Source organism: Mobula hypostoma (genome assembly GCF_963921235.1).
Source record: "Mobula hypostoma chromosome 26 unlocalized genomic scaffold, sMobHyp1.1 SUPER_26_unloc_1, whole genome shotgun sequence".
NCBI lineage: Eukaryota > Metazoa > Chordata > Chondrichthyes > Myliobatiformes > Myliobatidae > Mobula > Mobula hypostoma.
The window spans coordinates 114,607-133,707 of NW_026948156.1; positions in this window are offsets into that span (position 1 = coordinate 114,607).

A 19,101-nucleotide genomic window follows, 5' to 3' on the forward strand; every position below is an offset into this window, starting at 1 on the left:
ATTGGGGCTTACCATTTCTGTGGACGATTGGGGGCAGATTTTACATTTAGTTAATACTTCCTCTATTTGTGCTAAACATTCCCTAATTCAATTTAAAGTGGTTCATAGAGCACATATGTCCAAAGATAAGCTAGCGCGTTTTTACTCGCATATTAATCCTTTTTGTGATAGATGTTCGGGGCAGATAGCCTCTTTAACTCATATGTTTTGGTCTTGCCCTACTTTGGAAACTTTTTGGAGAGATATTTTTAATATTATTTCTAAGGTATTAAATATAGATATCTCTCCTCACCCTATTACTGCTATCTTTGGACTACCTAAAATTTCTAGTAATCTTTCCCCTTCAGCCCGTAGAATGATTGCATTTCTTACTTTAATGGCGAAAAGATGTATTTTACAACATTGGAAAGAGCTTAATGCTCCAACTACCTTTTTTTGGTTTTCTCAGACGATATTATGTTTGAATTTGGAGAAAATTAGAAGTAACCTTTATGATTCTTCATTTAAATTTGAACAGATTTGGGGACCTTTTATTCGATATTTTCATTTAATGTAATATTTACCCTTCTTGTTTTTTTTCACTGTTTTTAATGGAGGTCGGGATTGAGGACGTGATTTTAAGTTTAACTCTGTTTGGTTTCAAGTTAGCCCATTGCTTTGCTTTGCTTTTAGTTAGTTGCACGGTGGGTTTTTTTTTGGGGTTTTTTTTTCTTTTTTTTCCATTGATATATATAAAATTTAGTATACTATTATGTTATCTTGGTTTCTTATGTTTAAATTACATTGTTTGTAGTATTTTTTTGGTATTGATACCTTTTGGAATTTTATTATACTTTAACATTGTATTAATGTTTATGTGGCTTACCTTTTTTGTATACTTATTCAATAAAAAGATTTAAAAAGAAAAAAAAAGAAAAGAGATCGATTTGGAGTTGGAGTTGGAGTTCGAGTGAGTGTTCGATTTCGAGTTGTGTTGGAGTTCGGGTTGGAGTTGGATTTCTAGTTGGGTTCGAGTTTGAGTTGGAGTTCCTGTTGCTGTTGGACTTGGAGGTGGAGTTAGATTTGGAGTAGGAGTTGGAGATGGAGTTGGAGTTGCAGTTGACGTTGGAGTTGGAGTTGGAGTTGCAGTTGGAGGTGGAGTTGAATTTGGAGATGGTGTTGGAGTTGGAATTGGAGTTGCAGTTGCAGTTGGAGTTCGAGTTGGAGTTGGAGTTGGAGTTGGATGTCGGGTTGGAGTTGGTGTTGGAGCTGGTGATACTTTTTTTGGCATTTGTGTTGACGTTGGATTTGGAGTTGGTGTTGATTTTTGAATTGGTGTTTGTGTTGGAACTGGAGTTGCACTTGCAGTTGCAGTTGACGTTGGAGTTGGATTTGGAGTTGCAGTTGGAGGTGGAGTTGAATTTGGAGATGGTGTTGGAGTTGGAATTGGAGTTGCAGTTGCAGTTGGAGTTGGAGTTGGAGTTCGTGTTCAAATTTGAGATCGAGTTCGAGTTCAAATTTGAGATGGACATCGAGTGGGAGTTGGAATTAAAGTTGGAGTTGGATTTGCAGATTGTGTTGTAGTTGGAGTTGCAGTAATATTGGTGTTGGAGTTGGAGATGGAGTTGGAGTTCGATTTGGGGTTGGAGTTACTGTTGAAGATGGTGATGGTGTTGGTGTTGGAGATGGAAGTGGAGTTGGAGTTGGAGTTGGTGTTGGAGTTGGAGATGGAGTTGGAGATGGAGTTGAGTTGGAGATGGTGTTGGAGTTTTTGTTGGTGCTGGAGTTGGAGTTTGTTTTCGAGTTCGATTTCGAGTTCGAGTTTGACTTCGAGTTCGAGCTGGAGGGAGCTGGAGTTGGAGTTGGAGTTGGATTTGGAGTTGGTGTTGATTTTTGAATTGGTGTTTGTGTTGGAACCGGTGTTGCAGTTGTAGTTGCAGTTGGTGTTGGAGTTGGATTTGGAGTTGGAGTTGGAGGTGGAGTTGAATTTGGAGATGGTGTTGGAGTTGGAATTGGAGTTGGAGTTGGAGTTGGAGTTCGAGGTCGAGTGGGAGTTGGAGTTGGAGTTGGATTTCGGGTTGGAGTTGGTGTTGGAGCTGGTGATACAGTTTTTGGCATTGGTGTTGAAGTTGGATTTGGAGTTGGTGTTGATTTTTGAATTGGTGTTTGTGTTGGAACTGGAGTTGCACTTGCAGTTGCAGTTGACGTTGGAGTTGGATTTGGAGTTGCAGTTGGAGGTGGAGTTGAATTTGGAGATGGTGTTGGAGTTGGAGTTGCAGTTGGAATTGGAGTTCGAGTTGCAGTTGGAGTTGGAGTTCGAGTTCGTGTTCACGTTTGAGATCGAGTTCAAGTTCAAATTCGAGCTCGAGATCGAGTGGGAGTTGAGGTTAGAGTTGGAGTCGGAGTTGCTGTTCGAGTTGGAGTTGGAGTTCGATTTGGGGTTGGAGTTGGTGTTGAAGATGGTGATGGTGTATTTGGAGATGGTGTTTGTGTTGGAGATGGGAGTGGTGTTGGAGTTGTAGTTGGAGTTGGTGTCGGAGTTAGAGATGGAGTTCGAGATGGAGTTGGAGTTAGAGTTGGTGTTGGATTTTGTGTTGGTGCTGGAGATGGAGTTTGTTTTCGAGTTCGAGTTCGAGTTCGAGTTCGATTTCGAGTTGGAGTTGGAGTTGGAGTTGGAGTTCGAGTGAGTGTTCGATTTCGAGTTGTGTTGGAGTTGCAGTAAATATTCGTATTGGAGTTGTAGATGGAGTTGGAGTTCGATTTGGGGTTGGAGTTACTGTTGAAGATGGTGATGGTGTTGGTGTTGGAGATAGAAGAGGAGTTGGAGTTGGAGTTGGTGTTGGAGTTGGAGATGGAGTTGGAGATGGAGGTAGAGTTGGAGATGGTGTTGGAGTTTTTGTTAGTGCTGGAGTTGGAGTTTGTTTTCGAGTTCGATTTCGAGTTCGAGTTTGACTTCGAGTTCGAGCTGGAGGGAGCTGGAGTTGTAGTTGGAGTTGGATTTGGAGTTGGTGTTGATTTTTGAATTGGTGTTTATGTTGGAACCGGTGTTGCAGTTGTAGTTGCAGTTGGTGTTGGAGTTGGATTTGGAGTTGGAGTTGGAGGTGGAGTTGAATTTGGAGATGGTGTTGGAGTTGGAATTGGAGTTGGAGTTGGAGTTGCAGTAGGAGTTGGAGTTGGAGTTGGAGTTCGAGGTCGAGTGGGAGTTGGAGTTGGAGTTGGAGTTGGAGTTGGATTTCGAGTGAGTGTTCGATTTCTAGTTGTGTTGGAGTTGGATTTCTAGTTGGGTTCGAGTTTGAGTTGGAGTTCCTGTTGCTGTTGGACTTGGAGGTGGAGTTAGATTTGGAGTAGGAGTTGGAGATGGAGTTGGAGTTGCAGTTGACGTTGTAGTTGGATTTGGAGGTGGAGTTGAATTTGGAGATGGTGTTGGAGTTGGAGTTGGCGTTGTATATGGTGTTCGAGTTCGAGGGCGAGTTCGAGTGAGTGTTTGATTTCGAGTTGCAGTTCAATTTCGAGTTGTGTAGGAGTTTGAGTTGGGGTTGGATTTCGAGTTGGCTTCGTGTTTTTGATGGAGTTCCTGTTGCTGTTGAACGTGGAGGTGGAATTAGAGTTGATGTTGGGGTTGGTGTTAGTGTTGGAGTTGGTGTTATTTTTGTAGTTGGAGTTGGAGCTCGATTTTGAGTTCGAGGTCGAGTTGGAGTTGGAGTTCGAGTTGGAGTTGATTTGGGTTTGAAGTTGGAGTTGGAGATAGATGGTGATGGTGTTTCTGGTGTTGGTGTTGGAGTTGGTGTTGATTTTTGAGTTGGTGCTTCTGTTGGAGTTGGAGTTGGACTTCGAGTTGGAATTGGAGTTGGAGTTTGAGTTCGTGTTGGAGTTGGAGTTGGAGTTAGCGCTGGAGTTGGAGTTGTAGTTGGTGTTCGAGTTCGAGGTCGAGTTCGAGTGAGTGTTCGATTTCTAGATGTGTTGGAATTGGAGAGGGAGTCGGATTTCCAGTTGGGTTCGAGTTTGAGTTGGAGTTCCTGTTGGTGTTGGACTTGGAGGTGGAGTTAGATTTGGAGTAGGAGCTGGAGATGGAGTTGGAGTTGCAGTTGACGTTGGAGTTGGAGTTGGAGTTGCAGTTGGAGGTGGAGTTGAATTTGGAGATGGTGTTGGAGTTGGAATTGGAGTTGGTGTTGGAGTTGGAGTTGGCGTTGTATATGGTGTTCGATTTCGAGTTCGAGCTGGAGGGAGCTGGAGTTGTAGTTGGAGTTGGATTTGGAGTTGGTGTTGATTTTTGAATTGGTGTTTGTGTTGGAACCGGTGTTGCAGTTGTAGTTGCAGTTGACGTTGGAGTTGGATTTGGAGTTGCAGTTGGAGGTGGAGTTGAATTTGGAGATGGTGTTGGAGTTGGAATTGGAATTGCAGTTGCAGTTGGAGTTGGAGTTGGAGGTCGTGTTCAAATTTGAGATCGAGTTCGAGTTCAAATTTGAGATGGACATCGAGTGGGAGTTGGAATTAAAGTTGGAGTTGGATTTGCAGATTGAGTTGTAGTTGGAGTTGCAGTAAATATTGGTGTTGGAGTTGGAGATGGAGTTGGAGTTCGATTTGGGGTTGGAGTTACTGTTGAAGATGGTGATGGTGTTGGTGTTGGAGATGGAAGAGGAGTTGGAGTTGGAGGTGGTGTTGGAGTTGGAGATGGAGTTGGAGATGGAGGTAGAGTTGGAGATGGTGTTGGAGTTTTTGTTGGTGCTGGAGTTGGAGTTTGTTTTCGAGTTCGATTTCGAGTTCGAGTTTGACTTTGAGTTCGAGCTGGAGGGAACTGGAGTTGTAGTTGGAGTTGGATTTAGAGTTGGTGTTGATTTTTGAATTGGTGTTTTTGTTGGAACTGGTGTTGCAGTTGTAGTTGCAGTTGGTGTTGGAGTTGGATTTGGAGTTGGAGTTGGAGGTGGAGTTGAATTTGGAGATGGTGTTGGAGTTGGAATTGGAGTTGGAGTTGGAGTTGCAGTAGGAGTTGGAGTTGGAGTTGGAGTTCGAGGTCGAGTGGGAGTTCGATTTGGGGTTGGAGTTGGTGTTGAAGATGGTGATGGTGTATCTGGAGATGGTGTTTGTGTTGGAGATGGAAGTGGAGTTGGAGTTGTAGTTGGAGTTGGTGTCGGAGTTGGAGATGGAGTTCGAGATGGAGTTGGAGTTAGAGTTGGTGTTGGATTTTGTGTTGGTGCTGGAGCTGGAGTTTGTTTTCGAGTTCGAGTTCGAGTTCGATTTCGAGTTGGAGTTGGAGTTGGAGTTCGAGTGAGTGTTCGATTTCGAGTTGTGTTGGAGTTGGATTTCTAGTTGGGTTCGAGTTTGAGTTGGAGTTCCTGTTGCTGTTGGACTTGGAGGTGGAGTTAGATTTGGAGCAGGAGTTGGAGATGGAGTTGGAGTTGCAGTTGACGTTGTAGTTGGATTTGGAGGTGGAGTTGAATTTGGAGATGGTGTTGGAGTTGGAATTGGAGTTGGTGTTGGAGTTGGAGTTGGCGTTGTATATGGTGTTCGAGTTCGAGGGCGAGTTCGAGTGAGTGTTTGATTTCGAGTTGCAGTTCAATTTCGAGTTGTGTAGGAGTTTGAGTTGGGGTTGGATTTCGAGTTGGCTTCGTGTTTTTGATGGAGTTCCTGTTGCTGTTGAACGTGGAGGTGGAGTTAGAGTTGATGTTGGGGTTGGTGTTAGTGTTGGAGTTGGTGTTATTTTTGTAGTTGGAGTTGGAGCTCGATTTTGAGTTCGAGGTCGAGTTGGAGTTGGAGTTCGAGTTGGAGTTGATTTGGGTTTGAAGTTGGAGTTGGAGATAGATGGTGATGGTGTTTCTGGTGTTGGTGTTGGAGTTGGTGTTGATTTTTGAGTTGGTGCTTCTGTTGGAGTTGGAGTTGGACTTCGAGTTGGAATTGGAGTTGGAGTTTGAGTTCGTGTTGGAGTTGGAGTTGGAGTTAGCGCTGGAGTTGGAGTTGTAGTTGGTGTTCGAGTTCGAGGTCGAGTTCGAGTGAGTGTTCGATTTCGAGATGTGTTGGAATTGGAGAGGGAGTCGGATTTCCAGTTGGGTTCGAGTTTGAGTTGGAGATCCTGTTGGTGTTGGACTTGGAGGTGGAGTTAGATTTGGAGTAGGAGCTGGAGATGGAGTTGGAGTTGCAGTTGACGTTGGAGTTGGAGTTGGAGTTGCAGTTGGAGGTGGAGTTGAATTTGGAGATGGTGTTGGAGTTGGAATTGGAGTTGCAGTTGCAGTTGGAGTTGGAGTTGGAGTTGGAGTTGGAGTTGGATGTCGGGTTGGAGTTGGTGTTAGAGCTGGTGATACTTTTTTTGGCATTGGTGTTGAAGTTGGCTTTGGAGTTGGTGTTGATTTTTGAATTGGTGTTTGTGTTGGAACTGGAGTTGCACTTGCAGTTGCAGTTGACGTTGGAGTTGGATTTGGAGTTGCAGTTGGAGGTGGAGTTGAATTTGGAGATGGTGTTGGAGTTGGAATTGGAATTGCAGTTGCAGTTGGAGTTGGAGTTGGAGGTCGTGTTCAAATTTGAGATCGAGTTCGAGTTCAAATTTGAGATGGACATCGAGTGGGAGTTGGAATTAAAGTTGGAGTTGGATTTGCAGATTGAGTTGTAGTTGGAGTTGCAGTAAATATTGGTGTTGGAGTTGGAGATGGAGTTGGAGTTCGATTTGGGGTTGGAGTTACTGTTGAAGATGGTGATGGTGTTGGTGTTGGAGATGGAAGAGGAGTTGGAGTTGGAGGTGGTGTTGGAGTTGGAGATGGAGTTGGAGATGGAGGTGGATTTGGAGTTGGTGTTGGAGTTTGTGTTGGTGCTGGAGTTGGAGTTTGTTTTCGAGTTCGAGTTCGAGTTCGAGTTTGACTTTGAGTTCGAGCTGGAGGGAACTGGAGTTGTAGTTGGAGTTGGATTTAGAGTTGGTGTTGATTTTTGAATTGGTGTTTGTGTTGGAACTGGTGTTGCAGTTGTAGTTGCAGTTGGTGTTGGAGTTGGATTTGGAGTTGGAGTTGGAGGTGGAGTTGAATTTGGAGATGGTGTTGGAGTTGGAATTGGAGTTGGAGTTGGAGTTGCAGTAGGAGTTGGAGTTGGAGTTGGAGTTCGAGGTCGAGTGGGAGTTCGATTTGGGGTTGGAGTTGGTGTTGAAGATGGTGATGGTGTATCTGGAGATGGTGTTTGTGTTGGAGATGGAAGTGGAGTTGGAGTTGTAGTTGGAGTTGGTGTCGGAGTTGGAGATGGAGTTCGAGATGGAGTTGGAGTTAGAGTTGGTGTTGGATTTTGTGTTGGTGCTGGAGCTGGAGTTTGTTTTCGAGTTCGAGTTCGAGTTCGATTTCGAGTTGGAGTTGGAGTTGGAGTTCGAGTGAGTGTTCGATTTCGAGTTGTGTTGGAGTTGGATTTCTAGTTGGGTTCGAGTTTGAGTTGGAGTTCCTGTTGCTGTTGGACTTGGAGGTGGAGTTAGATTTGGAGCAGGAGTTGGAGATGGAGTTGGAGTTGCAGTTGACGTTGTAGTTGGATTTGGAGGTGGAGTTGAATTTGGAGATGGTGTTGGAGTTGGAATTGGAGTTGGTGTTGGAGTTGGAGTTGGCGTTGTATATGGTGTTCGAGTTCGAGGGCGAGTTCGAGTGAGTGTTTGATTTCGAGTTGCAGTTCAATTTCGAGTTGTGTAGGAGTTTGAGTTGGGGTTGGATTTCGAGTTGGCTTCGTGTTTTTGATGGAGTTCCTGTTGCTGTTGAACGTGGAGGTGGAGTTAGAGTTGATGTTGGGGTTGGTGTTAGTGTTGGAGTTGGTGTTATTTTTGTAGTTGGAGTTGGAGCTCGATTTTGAGTTCGAGGTCGAGTTGGAGTTGGAGTTCGAGTTGGAGTTGATTTGGGTTTGAAGTTGGAGTTGGAGATAGATGGTGATGGTGTTTCTGGTGTTGGTGTTGGAGTTGGTGTTGATTTTTGAGTTGGTGCTTCTGTTGGAGTTGGAGTTGGACTTCGAGTTGGAATTGGAGTTGGAGTTTGAGTTCGTGTTGGAGTTGGAGTTGGAGTTAGCGCTGGAGTTGGAGTTGTAGTTGGTGTTCGAGTTCGAGGTCGAGTTCGAGTGAGTGTTCGATTTCGAGATGTGTTGGAATTGGAGAGGGAGTCGGATTTCCAGTTGGGTTCGAGTTTGAGTTGGAGTTCCTGTTGGTGTTGGACTTGGAGGTGGAGTTAGATTTGGAGTAGGAGCTGGAGATGGAGTTGGAGTTGCAGTTGACGTTGGAGTTGGAGTTGGAGTTGCAGTTGGAGGTGGAGTTGAATTTGGAGATGGTGTTGGAGTTGGAATTGGAGTTGCAGTTGCAGTTGGAGTTGGAGTTGGAGTTGGAGTTGGAGTTGGATGTCGGGTTGGAGTTGGTGTTAGAGCTGGTGATACTTTTTTTGGCATTGGTGTTGAAGTTGGATTTCGAGTTGGTGTTGATTTTTGAATTGGTGTTTGTGTTGGAACTGGAGTTGCACTTGCAGTTGCAGTTGACGTTGGAGTTGAATTTGGAGATGGTGTTGGAGTTGGAGTTGCAGTTGGAATTGGAGTTCGAGCTGCAGTTGGAGTTGGAGTTCGAGTTCGTGTTCACGTTTGAGATCGAGTTCAAGTTCAAATTCGAGCTCGAGATCGAGTGGGAGTTGAAGTTAGAGTTGGAGTTGGAGTTGCTGTTCGAGTTGGAGTTGGAGTTCGATTTGGGGTTGGAGTTGGTGTTGAAGATGGTGATGGTGTATTTGGAGATGGTGTTTGTGTTGGAGATGGAAGTGGAGTTGGAGTTGTAGTTGGAGTTGGTGTCGGAGTTGGAGATGGAGTTCGAGATGGAGTTGGAGTTAGAGTTCGTGTTGGATTTTGTGTTGGTGCTGGAGCTGGAGTTTGTTTTCGAGTTCGAGTTCGATTTCGAGTTGGAGTTGGAGTTGGAGTTGGAGTTCGAGTGAGTGTTCGATTTCGAGTTGTGTTGGAGTTGGAGTTGGAGTTGGATTTCTAGTTGGGTTCGAGTTTGAGTTGGAGTTCCTGTTGCTGTTGGACTTGGAGGTGGAGTTAGATTTGGAGTAGGAGTTGGAGATGGAGTTGGAGTTGCAGTTGACGTTGTAGTTGGAGGTGGAGTTGAATTTGGAGTTGGAGTTGGAGTTGGAGTTGGAGTTGGCGTTGGAGTTGGAGTTGGCGTTGTAGATGGTGTTGGAGTTCGAGGGCGAGTTGGAGTGAGTGTTTGATTTCGAGTTGCAGTTCGATTTCGAGTTGTGTAGGAGTTTGAGTTGGGGTTGGATTTCGAGTTGGCTTCGTGTTTTTGATGGAGTTCCTGTTGCTGTTGGACGTGGAGGTGGAGTTAGAGATGATGTTGGGGTTGGTGTTAGTGTTGGAGTTGGTGTTATTTTTGTAGTTGGAGTTGGAGCTCGATTTTGAGTTCGAGGTCGAGTTGGAGTTGGAGTTCGAGTTGGAGTTGATTTGGGTTTGAAGTTGGAGTTGGAGATAGATGGTGATGGTGTTTCTGGTGTTGGTGTTGGAGTTGGTGTTGATTTTTGAGTTGGTGCTTCTGTTGGAGTTGGAGTTGGACTTCGAGTTGGAATTGGAGTTGGAGTTTGAGTTCGTGTTGGAGTTGGAGTTGGAGTTAGCGCTGGAGTTGGAGTTGTAGTTGGTGTTCGAGTTCGAGGTCGAGTTCGAGTGAGTGTTCGATTTCGAGATGTGTTGGAATTGGAGAGGGAGTCGGATTTCCAGTTGGGTTCGAGTTTGAGTTGGAGTTCCTGTTGGTGTTGGACTTGGAGGTGGAGTTAGATTTGGAGTAGGAGCTGGAGATGGAGTTGGAGTTGCAGTTGACGTTGGAGTTGGAGTTGGAGTTGCAGTTGGAGGTGGAGTTGAATTTGGAGATGGTGTTGGAGTTGGAATTGGAGTTGCAGTTGCAGTTGGAGTTGGAGTTGGAGTTGGAGTTGGAGTTGGATGTCGGGTTGGAGTTGGTGTTAGAGCTGGTGATACTTTTTTTGGCATTGGTGTTGAAGTTGGATTTCGAGTTGGTGTTGATTTTTGAATTGGTGTTTGTGTTGGAACTGGAGTTGCACTTGCAGTTGCAGTTGACGTTGGAGTTGAATTTGGAGATGGTGTTGGAGTTGGAGTTGCAGTTGGAATTGGAGTTCGAGCTGCAGTTGGAGTTGGAGTTCGAGTTCGTGTTCACGTTTGAGATCGAGTTCAAGTTCAAATTCGAGCTCGAGATCGAGTGGGAGTTGAAGTTAGAGTTGGAGTTGGAGTTGCTGTTCGAGTTGGAGTTGGAGTTCGATTTGGGGTTGGAGTTGGTGTTGAAGATGGTGATGGTGTATTTGGAGATGGTGTTTGTGTTGGAGATGGAAGTGGAGTTGGAGTTGTAGTTGGAGTTGGTGTCGGAGTTGGAGATGGAGTTCGAGATGGAGTTGGAGTTAGAGTTCGTGTTGGATTTTGTGTTGGTGCTGGAGCTGGAGTTTGTTTTCGAGTTCGAGTTCGAGTTCGATTTCGAGGTGGAGTTGGAGTTGGAGTTCGAGTGAGTGTTCGATTTCGAGTTGTGTTGGAGTTCGGGTTGGAGTTGGATTTCTAGTTGGGTTCGAGTTTGAGTTGGAGTTCCTGTTGCTGTTGGACTTGGAGGTGGAGTTAGATTTGGAGCAGGAGTTGGAGATGGAGTTGGAGTTGCAGTTGACGTTGTAGTTGGATTTGGAGGTGGAGTTGAATTTGGAGATGGTGTTGGAGTTGGAATTGAGAGTTGGTGTTGGAGTTGGAGTTGGCGTTGTATATGGTGTTCGAGCTCGAGGGCGAGTTCGAGTGAGTGTTTGATTTCGAGTTGCAGTTCAATTTCGAGTTGTGTAGGAGTTTGAGTTGGGGTGGGATTTCGAGTTGGCTTCGTGTTTTTGATGGGGTTCCTGTTGCTGTTGAACGTGGAGGTGGAGTTAGAGTTGATGTTGGGGTTGGTGTTAGTGTTGGAGTTGGTGTTATTTTTGTAGTTGGAGTTGGAGCTCGATTTTGAGTTCGAGGTCGAGTTGGAGTTGGAGTTCGAGTTGGAGTTGATTTGGGTTTGAAGTTGGAGTTGGAGATAGATGGTGATGGTGTTTCTGGTGTTGGTGTTGGAGTTGGTGTTGATTTTTGAGTTGGTGCTTCTGTTGGAGTTGGAGTTGGACTTCGAGTTGGAATTGGAGTTGGAGTTTGAGTTCGTGTTGGAGTTGGAGTTGGAGTTAGCGCTGGAGTTGGAGTTGTAGTTGGTGTTCGAGTTCGAGGTCGAGTTCGAGTGAGTGTTCGATTTCGAGTTGTGTTGGAATTGGAATTGGAGTTGGATTTCCAGTTGGGTTCGAGTTTGAGTTGGAGTTCCTGTTGGTGTTGGACTTGGAGGTGGAGTTAGATTTGGAGTAGGAGCTGGAGATGGAGTTGGAGTTGCAGTTGACGTTGGAGTTGGAGTTGGAGTTGCAGTTGGAGGTGGAGTTGAATTTGGAGATGGTGTTGGAGTTGGAATTGGAGTTGCAGTTGCAGTTGGAGTTGGAGTTGGAGTTGGAGTTGGAGTTGGATGTCGGGTTGGAGTTGGTGTTAGAGCTGGTGATACTTTTTTTGGCATTGGTGTTGAAGTTGGCTTTGGAGTTGGTGTTGATTTTTGAATTGGTGTTTGTGTTGGAACTGGAGTTGCACTTGCAGTTGCAGTTGACGTTGGAGTTGGATTTGGAGTTGCAGTTGGAGGTGGAGTTGAATTTGGAGATGGTGTTGGAGTTGGAATTGGAATTGCAGTTGCAGTTGGAGTTGGAGTTGGAGGTCGTGTTCAAATTTGAGATCGAGTTCGAGTTCAAATTTGAGATGGACATCGAGTGGGAGTTGGAATTAAAGTTGGAGTTGGAGTTGCAGATCGAGTTGTAGTTGGAGTTGCAGTAAATATTGGTGTTGGAGTTGTAGATGGAGTTGGAGTTCGATTTGGGGTTGGAGTTACTGTTGAAGATGGTGATGGTGTTGGTGTTGGAGATGGAAGAGGAGTTGGAGTTGGAGGTGGTGTTGGAGTTGGAGATGGAGTTGGAGATGGAGGTAGAATTGGAGATGGTGTTGGAGTTTTTGTTGGTGCTGGAGTTGGAGTTTGTTTTCGAGTTCGATTTCGAGTTCGAGTTTGACTTTGAGTTCGAGCTGGAGGGAACTGGAGTTGTAGTTGGAGTTGGATTTAGAGTTGGTGTTGATTTTTGAATTGGTGTTTGTGTTGGAACTGGTGTTGCAGTTGTAGTTGCAGTTGGTGTTGGAGTTGGATTTGGAGTTGGAGTTGGAGGTGGAGTTGAATTTGGAGATGGTGTTGGAGTTGGAATTGGAGTTGGAGTTGGAGTTGCAGTAGGAGTTGGAGTTGGAGTTGGAGTTCGAGGTCGAGTGGGAGTTGGAGTTGGAGTTGGAGTTGGAGTTGGATTTGGGGTTGGAGTTGGTGTTGGAGCTGGTGATACAGTTTTTGGCATTGGTGTTGAAGTTGGATTTGGAGTTGGTGTTGATTTTTGAATTGGTGTTTGTGTTGGAACTGGAGTTGCACTTGCAGTTGCAGTTGACGTTGGAGTTGGATTTGGAGTTGCAGTTGGAGGTGGAGTTGAATTTGGAGATGGTGTTGGAGTTGGAATTGGAGTTGGAGTTGGAGTTCGAGTTGGAGATGGAGTTGGAGTTCGATTTGGGGTTGGAGTTACTGTTGAAGATGGTGATGGTGTTGGTGTTGGAGATGGAAGTGGAGTTGGAGTTGGTGTTGGAGTTGGCGATGGAGTTGGAGATGGAGTTAGAGTTGGAGATGGTGTTGGAGTTTTTGTTGGTGCTGGAGTTGGAGTTTGTTTTCGAGTTCGAGCTGGAGGGAGATGGAGTTGTGGTTGGAGTTGGAGTTGGAGTTCGAGGTCGAGTGGGAGTTGGAGTTGGAGTTGGAGTTGGATTTCGGGTTGTAGTTGGTGTTGGAGCTGGTGATACAGTTTTTGGCATATGTGTTGAAGTTGGATTTGGAGTTGGTGTTGATATTTGAATTGGTGTTTGTGTTAGAACTGGAGTTGCACTTGCAGTTGCAGTTGACGTTGGAGTTGGATTTGGAGTTGCAGTTGGAGGTGGAGTTGAATTTGGAGATGGTGTTGGAGTTGGAGTTGCAGTTGGAATTGGAGTTCGAGTTGCAGTTGGAGTTGGAGTTCGAGTTCGTGTTCACGTTTGAGATCGAGTTCAAGTTCAAATTCGAGCTCGAGATCGAGTGGGAATTAAGGTTAGAGTTGGAGTTGGAGTTGCTGTTCGAATTGGAGTTGGAGTTCGATTTGGGGTTGGAGTTGGTGTTGAAGATGGTGATGGTGTATTTGGAGATGGTGTTTGTGTTGGAGATGGAAGTGGAGTTGGAGTTGTAGTTGGAGTTGGTGTTGGAGTTGGAGATGGAGTTGGAGATGGAGTTGGAGTTGGAGTTGGTGTTGGAGTTTGTGTTGGTGCTGGAGCTGGAGTTTGTTTTCGAGTTCGAGTTCGAGTTCGAGTTCGATTTCGAGTTGGAGTTGGAGTTGGAGTTGGAGTTCGAGTGAGTGTTCGATTTCGAGTTTGAGTTGGAGTTCCTGTTGCTGTTGGACTTGAAGGTGGAGTTAGATTTGGAGTAGGAGTTGGAGATGGAGTTGGAGTTGCAGTTGACGTTGTAGTTGGATTTGGAGATGGTGTTGGAGTTGGAATTGGAGTCGGAGTTGGAGTTCGAGTTGGAGTTGGAGTTGGAATTCGAGTTCGTGTTCAAGTTTGAGAACGAGTTCGAGTTGAAATTCGAGCTCGAGCGAGTGGGAGTTGAGGTTAGAGTTGGAGTTGGAGTTGTAGTCGATATTGCTGTTGGAGTTGGAGTTCGATTTGGGGTTGGAGTTGGTGTTGAAGATGGTGTTGTTGCTTTTGGAGATGGTGTTTGTGTTGGAGATGGAGCTGGAGATAGAGTTGGAGTTGGAGTTGGTGTTGGAGTTTGTGTTGGTGCTGGAGTTGGAGTTTGTTTTCAAGTTCGACTTCGAGTTCCACTTCGAGTTGGAGTTCGAGTTCGACTTCGATTTCGACTTCGCGTTCGACTGCGGTGCGAGTACGCGGTCAGTGGGCAAAATATCCCTCTATTGTTTGTGGATCTCGTACTGGAGATGGAGTATCACTTTACCCTGCCACTTTGTTTTTGGCCCACGTCATCATCAACTCGGTCCTCGCATTAGGGTTAGGGTTTTCGAGTTCGACTTCGAATTGGACTTTGAGTTCGAGTTCGAGTTCGACTTCGACTTCGATTTCGACTTCGAGTTCGAGCTCGAGTTCGAGTTCGACTTCTAGTTGGAGTTCGACTTTGAGTTCGGATTCGATTTCGACTTTGACTTGGAGTTCGAGTTCGACTTCGAGTTCGAGTTCGAGTTCGTCTTCCCATTGGACTTCGAATTCGACTTCGAGTTGGAGATGGAGATCGAGTTCGAGATCGATTTCGAGTTCGAATTCGATTTCGACTTCGAGTTCGACTTGATGCGAATATGCGGGCAGTGGGTAAAATATCCCTCTACTGTTCGTGGATCTCGTACTAGAGATGCAGCATCACTTTACCCTGCCACTTATTTTCTGGCCCACGTCATCATCATCTCGGTCCTCGCATTGGGGTTAGGGTCTTCGAGTTCGACTTCGAATTGGACTTTGAGTTCGAGTTCGAGTTCGACTTCGACTTCGATTTCGACTTCGAGTTCGAGCTCGAGTTCGAGTTCGACTTCTAGTTGGAGTTCGACTTTGAGTTCGGATTCGATTTCGACTTTGACTTGGAGTTCGAGTTCGACTTCGATTTCGAGTTCGAGTTCGTCTTCCCGTTGGACTTCGAATTCGACTTCGAGTTGGAGATGGAGATCGAGTTCGAGATCGATTTCGAGTTCGAATTCGATTTCGACTTCGAGTTCGACTTGATGCGAATATGCGGGCAGTGGGTAAAATATCCCTCTACTGTTTGTGGATCTCGTACTAGAGATGCAGCATCACTTTACCCTGCCACTTATTTTCTGGCCCACGTCATCATCATCTCGGTCCTCGCATTAGGGTTAGGGTCTTCGATTTCGACTTCGAATTGGACTTTGAGTTCGAGTTCGAGTTCGACTTCGACTTCGATTTCGAGTTCTAGTTCAATCTCGAATTCGACTTCGCGTTCGACTTCGTGTTCGAGCTCGAGTTCGACTTCTAGTTGGAGTTCGACTTCAATTTCGACTTCGAGTTCGGGTTCGAGGTCGAGTGGGAGTTGGATTTGGGGTTGGAGTTGGTGTTGGAGCTGGTGATACTGTTTTTGGCATTGGTGTTGAAATTGGATTTGGAGTTGGTGTTTGTGTTGGAACTGGAGTTGCACTTGCAGTTGCAGTTGACGTTGGAGTTGGATTTGGAGTTGCAGTTGGAGGTGGAGTTGAATTTGGAGATGGTGTTGGAGTTGGAATTGGAGTTGCAGTTGGAGTTGGAGTTCGAGTTGGAGTTGTTGGAGTTGGAGTTCGTGTTCAAATTTGAGATCGAGTTCGAGTTCAAATTCGAGATGGACATCGAGTGGGAGTTGGAATTAAAGTTGGAGTTGGAGTTGCAGATCGAGTTGTAGTTGGAGTTGCAGTAAATATTGGTGTTGGAGTTGGAGATGGAGTTGGAGTTCGATTTGGGGTTAGAGTTACTGTCGAAGATGGTGATGGTGTTGGTGTTGGAGATGGAAGTGGAGTTGGAGTTGGTGTTGGAGTTGGAGATGGAGTTGGAGATGGAGTTGGAGTTGGAGATGGTGTTGGAGTTTTGTTGGTGCTGGAGTTGGAGTTTGTTTTCGAGTTCGATTTCGAGTTCGAGTTTGACTTCGAGTTCGAGTTGGAGGGAGCTGGGGTTGTAGTTGGAGTTGGATTTGGAGTTGGTATTGATTTTTGAATTGGTGCTTGTGTGGAACCGGTGTTGCAGTTGTAGTTGCAGTTGGTGTTGGAGTTGGATTTGGAGTTGGAGTTGGAGGTGGAGTTGAATTTGGAGATGGTGTTGGAGTTGGAATTGGAGATGGAGTTGGAGTTGCAGGAGGAGTTGGAGTTGGAGTTGGAGTTCGAGGTCGAGTGGGAGTTGGAGTTGGAGGTGGAGTTGGAGTAGGATTTGGGGTTGGAGTTGGTGTTGGAGCTGGTGATACAGTTTTTGGCATTGGTGTTGAAGTTGGATTTGGAGTTGGTGTTGATTTTTGAATTGGTGTTTGTGTTGGAACTGGAGTTGCACTTGCAGTTGCAGTTGACGTTGGAGTTGGATTTGGAGTTGCAGTTGGAGGTGGAGTTGAATTTGGAGATGGTGTTGGAGTTGGAATTGGAGTCGGAGTTGGAGTTCGAGATCGAGTTCGAATTCGAGTTCGACTTTGATTTCGAGTTCAAATTCGAGTTCGACTTCGAGGACAATTTGCAGTTCGAGTTCAAGTTCGAATTCGAGGTCGAGTTTGAATTCGAGTTCGAATTCGAGGTCGAGTTCGAATTCGAGTTGTATTTCGAGTTGGAGTTCGATTTCGACTTCGAGTTCGAGTTCAAATTCGAGTTCGACTTCGAGTTCGATCTCGAGTTCGACCTGGAGTTCGACTTCGAGGCCGAGTTGGAGTTCGAGTTCGAGTTCGACTTCGATTTCGAGTTCGATTTCTACTTCGAGTTCGATTTCGACTTCGACTTCGAGTTCCAATTCGAGGTCGAGTTCGTGGTCGAATTCGAGGCAGAGCTCGAGTTCGAGTTCGAGTTCGAGTTCGACTTCGAGTTCGAATTCGAGGTCGAGTTCGAATTCGAGTTCATCTTCGAGTTCGACTTCGATTTCGACTTCGAGTTCGACCTCGAGTTCGACCTGGAGTTCGACTTCGAGGACAAGTTGGAGTTCGAGTTCGAGTTTGAATTCGAAGTCGAGTTCGAATTCGAGTTCGAGTTCGAATTCGAATTGGACTTCGAGTTCAACTTCGAGTTTGTCTTCCACTTGGACTTTGAGTGCGACTTCGTTGCCAGTATGCGGGCAGTGAAAAAAAATCCCTCTAGTGTTGGTGGATCTCGTACTGGAGTGCAGTATCACTTTACCATGCCACTTTGTTTTTGGCCCACGTCATCATCATCTCGGTCCTAGCATTAGGGTAAGGGTCTTCGAGATCGACCTCGAGTTCGACCTGGAGTTCGACTTCGAGGACGAGTTGGAGTTCGACTTCAAGTTCGAATTCGAGGTCGAATTTGAGTTCGAGTTCGAATTCGAGGTCGAGTTCGAATTCGAGTTCGAGTTCGAGTTGGAGTTCGATTTCGACTTCGAGATCGAGCTGGAGTTCGAGTTCAAGTTCGATTTCGAGCTCGAGTTCGAATTCGAGTTCGACTTCGAGTTCGAGTTCGATTTCTACTTCGATTTCGATTTCGTCTTCGACTTCGAGTTCGAATTCGAGGTCGAGTTCGAGGTCGAGTTCGAATTCGAGTTCGAGTTCGAGTTCGAATTCGATTTCGAGTTCGACTTCGAGTTCGACTTCGATTTCGACTTCGAGTTCGACCTCGAGTTCGACCTCGAGTTCGACCTGGAGTTCGACTTCGAGGACGAGTTGGAGTTCGAGATCGAGTTCGAATTCGAGTTCGAGTTCGACTTCGAGTTCGAATTCGAGTTCGAATTCGAGTTCGACTTCGAGTTCGAGTTCGATTTCGACTTCGAGTTCGAGTTCGTCTTCGACTTCGAGTTCGAATTCGAGGTCGAGTTCGAGGTCGAGTTCGAATTCGAGTTCGAGTTCGAGTTCGAATTCGATTTCGAGTTCGACTTCGAGTTCGACTTCGATTTCGACTTCGAGTTCGACCTCGAGTTCGACCTCGAGTTCGACCTGGAGTTCGACTTCGAGGACGAGTTGGAGTTCGAGTTCGAGTTCGAATTCGAGTTCCAGTTCGACTTTGAGTTCGAATTCGAGTTCGAATTCGAGTTCGAATTTGAGTTTGAGTTCGAATTCGAGGTCGAGTTCGAATTCGAGTTCGAGTTCGAGTTTCGAGTTCGATTTCGACTTCGAGTTCGAGTTCGACTTCGAGTTCGACTTCGATTTCGACTTCGAGTTCGACCTCGAGTTCGACCTGGAGTTCGACTTCGAGGACGAGTTGGAGTTCGAGTTCGAGTTCGAATTCGAGTTCGAGTTCGACTTCGAGTTCGACTTCGATTTCGAGTTCGAGTTCGATTTCTACTTCGATTTCGATTTCGTCTTCGACTTCGAGTTCGAATTCGAGCTCGAGTTCGAATTCGAGTTCGACTTCGAGTTCGACTTCGAGTTCGATTTCGACTTCGAGTACGACCTCAAGTTCGACGTGGAGTTCGACTTCGAGGACGAGTTGGAGTTCGAGTTCGAGTTCGAATTCGATTTCGAGTTCGACTTCGAGTTCGACTTCGATTTCGACTTCGAGTTCGACCTCGAGTTCGACCTGGAGTTCGACTTCGAGGAAGAGTTGGAGTTCGAGTTCGAGTTCGAATTCGAGTTCGAGTTCGAATTCGAGGTCGAGTTCGAATTCGAGTTCGACTTCGAGTTCAACTTCGAGTTCGAATTCGAGTTCGAGTTCGAATTCGAGGTCGAGTTCGAATTCGAGTTCGGGTTCGAGTTGGAGTTCGATTTCGACTTCGAGTTCGAGTTCGACTTCGAGTTCGACTTCGAGTTCGACCTCGAGTTCGACTTCGAGTTCGACCTCGAGTTCGACTTCGAGTTCGACTTCGAGTTCGACTTCGAGTTCGACCTCGAGTTCGATCTGGAGTTCGACTTCGAGGACGAGTTGGAGTTCGACTTCAAGTTCAAATTCGATTTCGAATTTGAGTTCGAGTTCGAATTCGAGGTCGAGTTCGAATTCGAGTTCGAGTTCGAGTTCGACTTCGAGTTCGAATTCGAGGTCGAGTTCGAATTCGAATTCGAGTTCGAGTTCGACTTCGAGTTCGACTTCGAGTTCGGGTTCGAGTTCGATTTTGCGTTCGACTTCGAGTTCGAATTCGAGTTCGACCTCGAGTTCGACCTGGAGTTCGACTTTCAGGACGAGTTGTTCGAGTTCGACTTCGAGTTCGATTTCGAGTTCGACCTCGAATTGGACTTCGATTTCAACTTCGAATTCGTCTTTCAGTTGGACTTTGAGTTCGACTTCGATGCGAGTATGCGTGCAGTGGACAAAATATCCCTCTAGTGTTTGTGGATCTCGTACTGGAGATGCAGTATCACTTTACCCTGCCACTTTGTTTTTGGTCCACGTC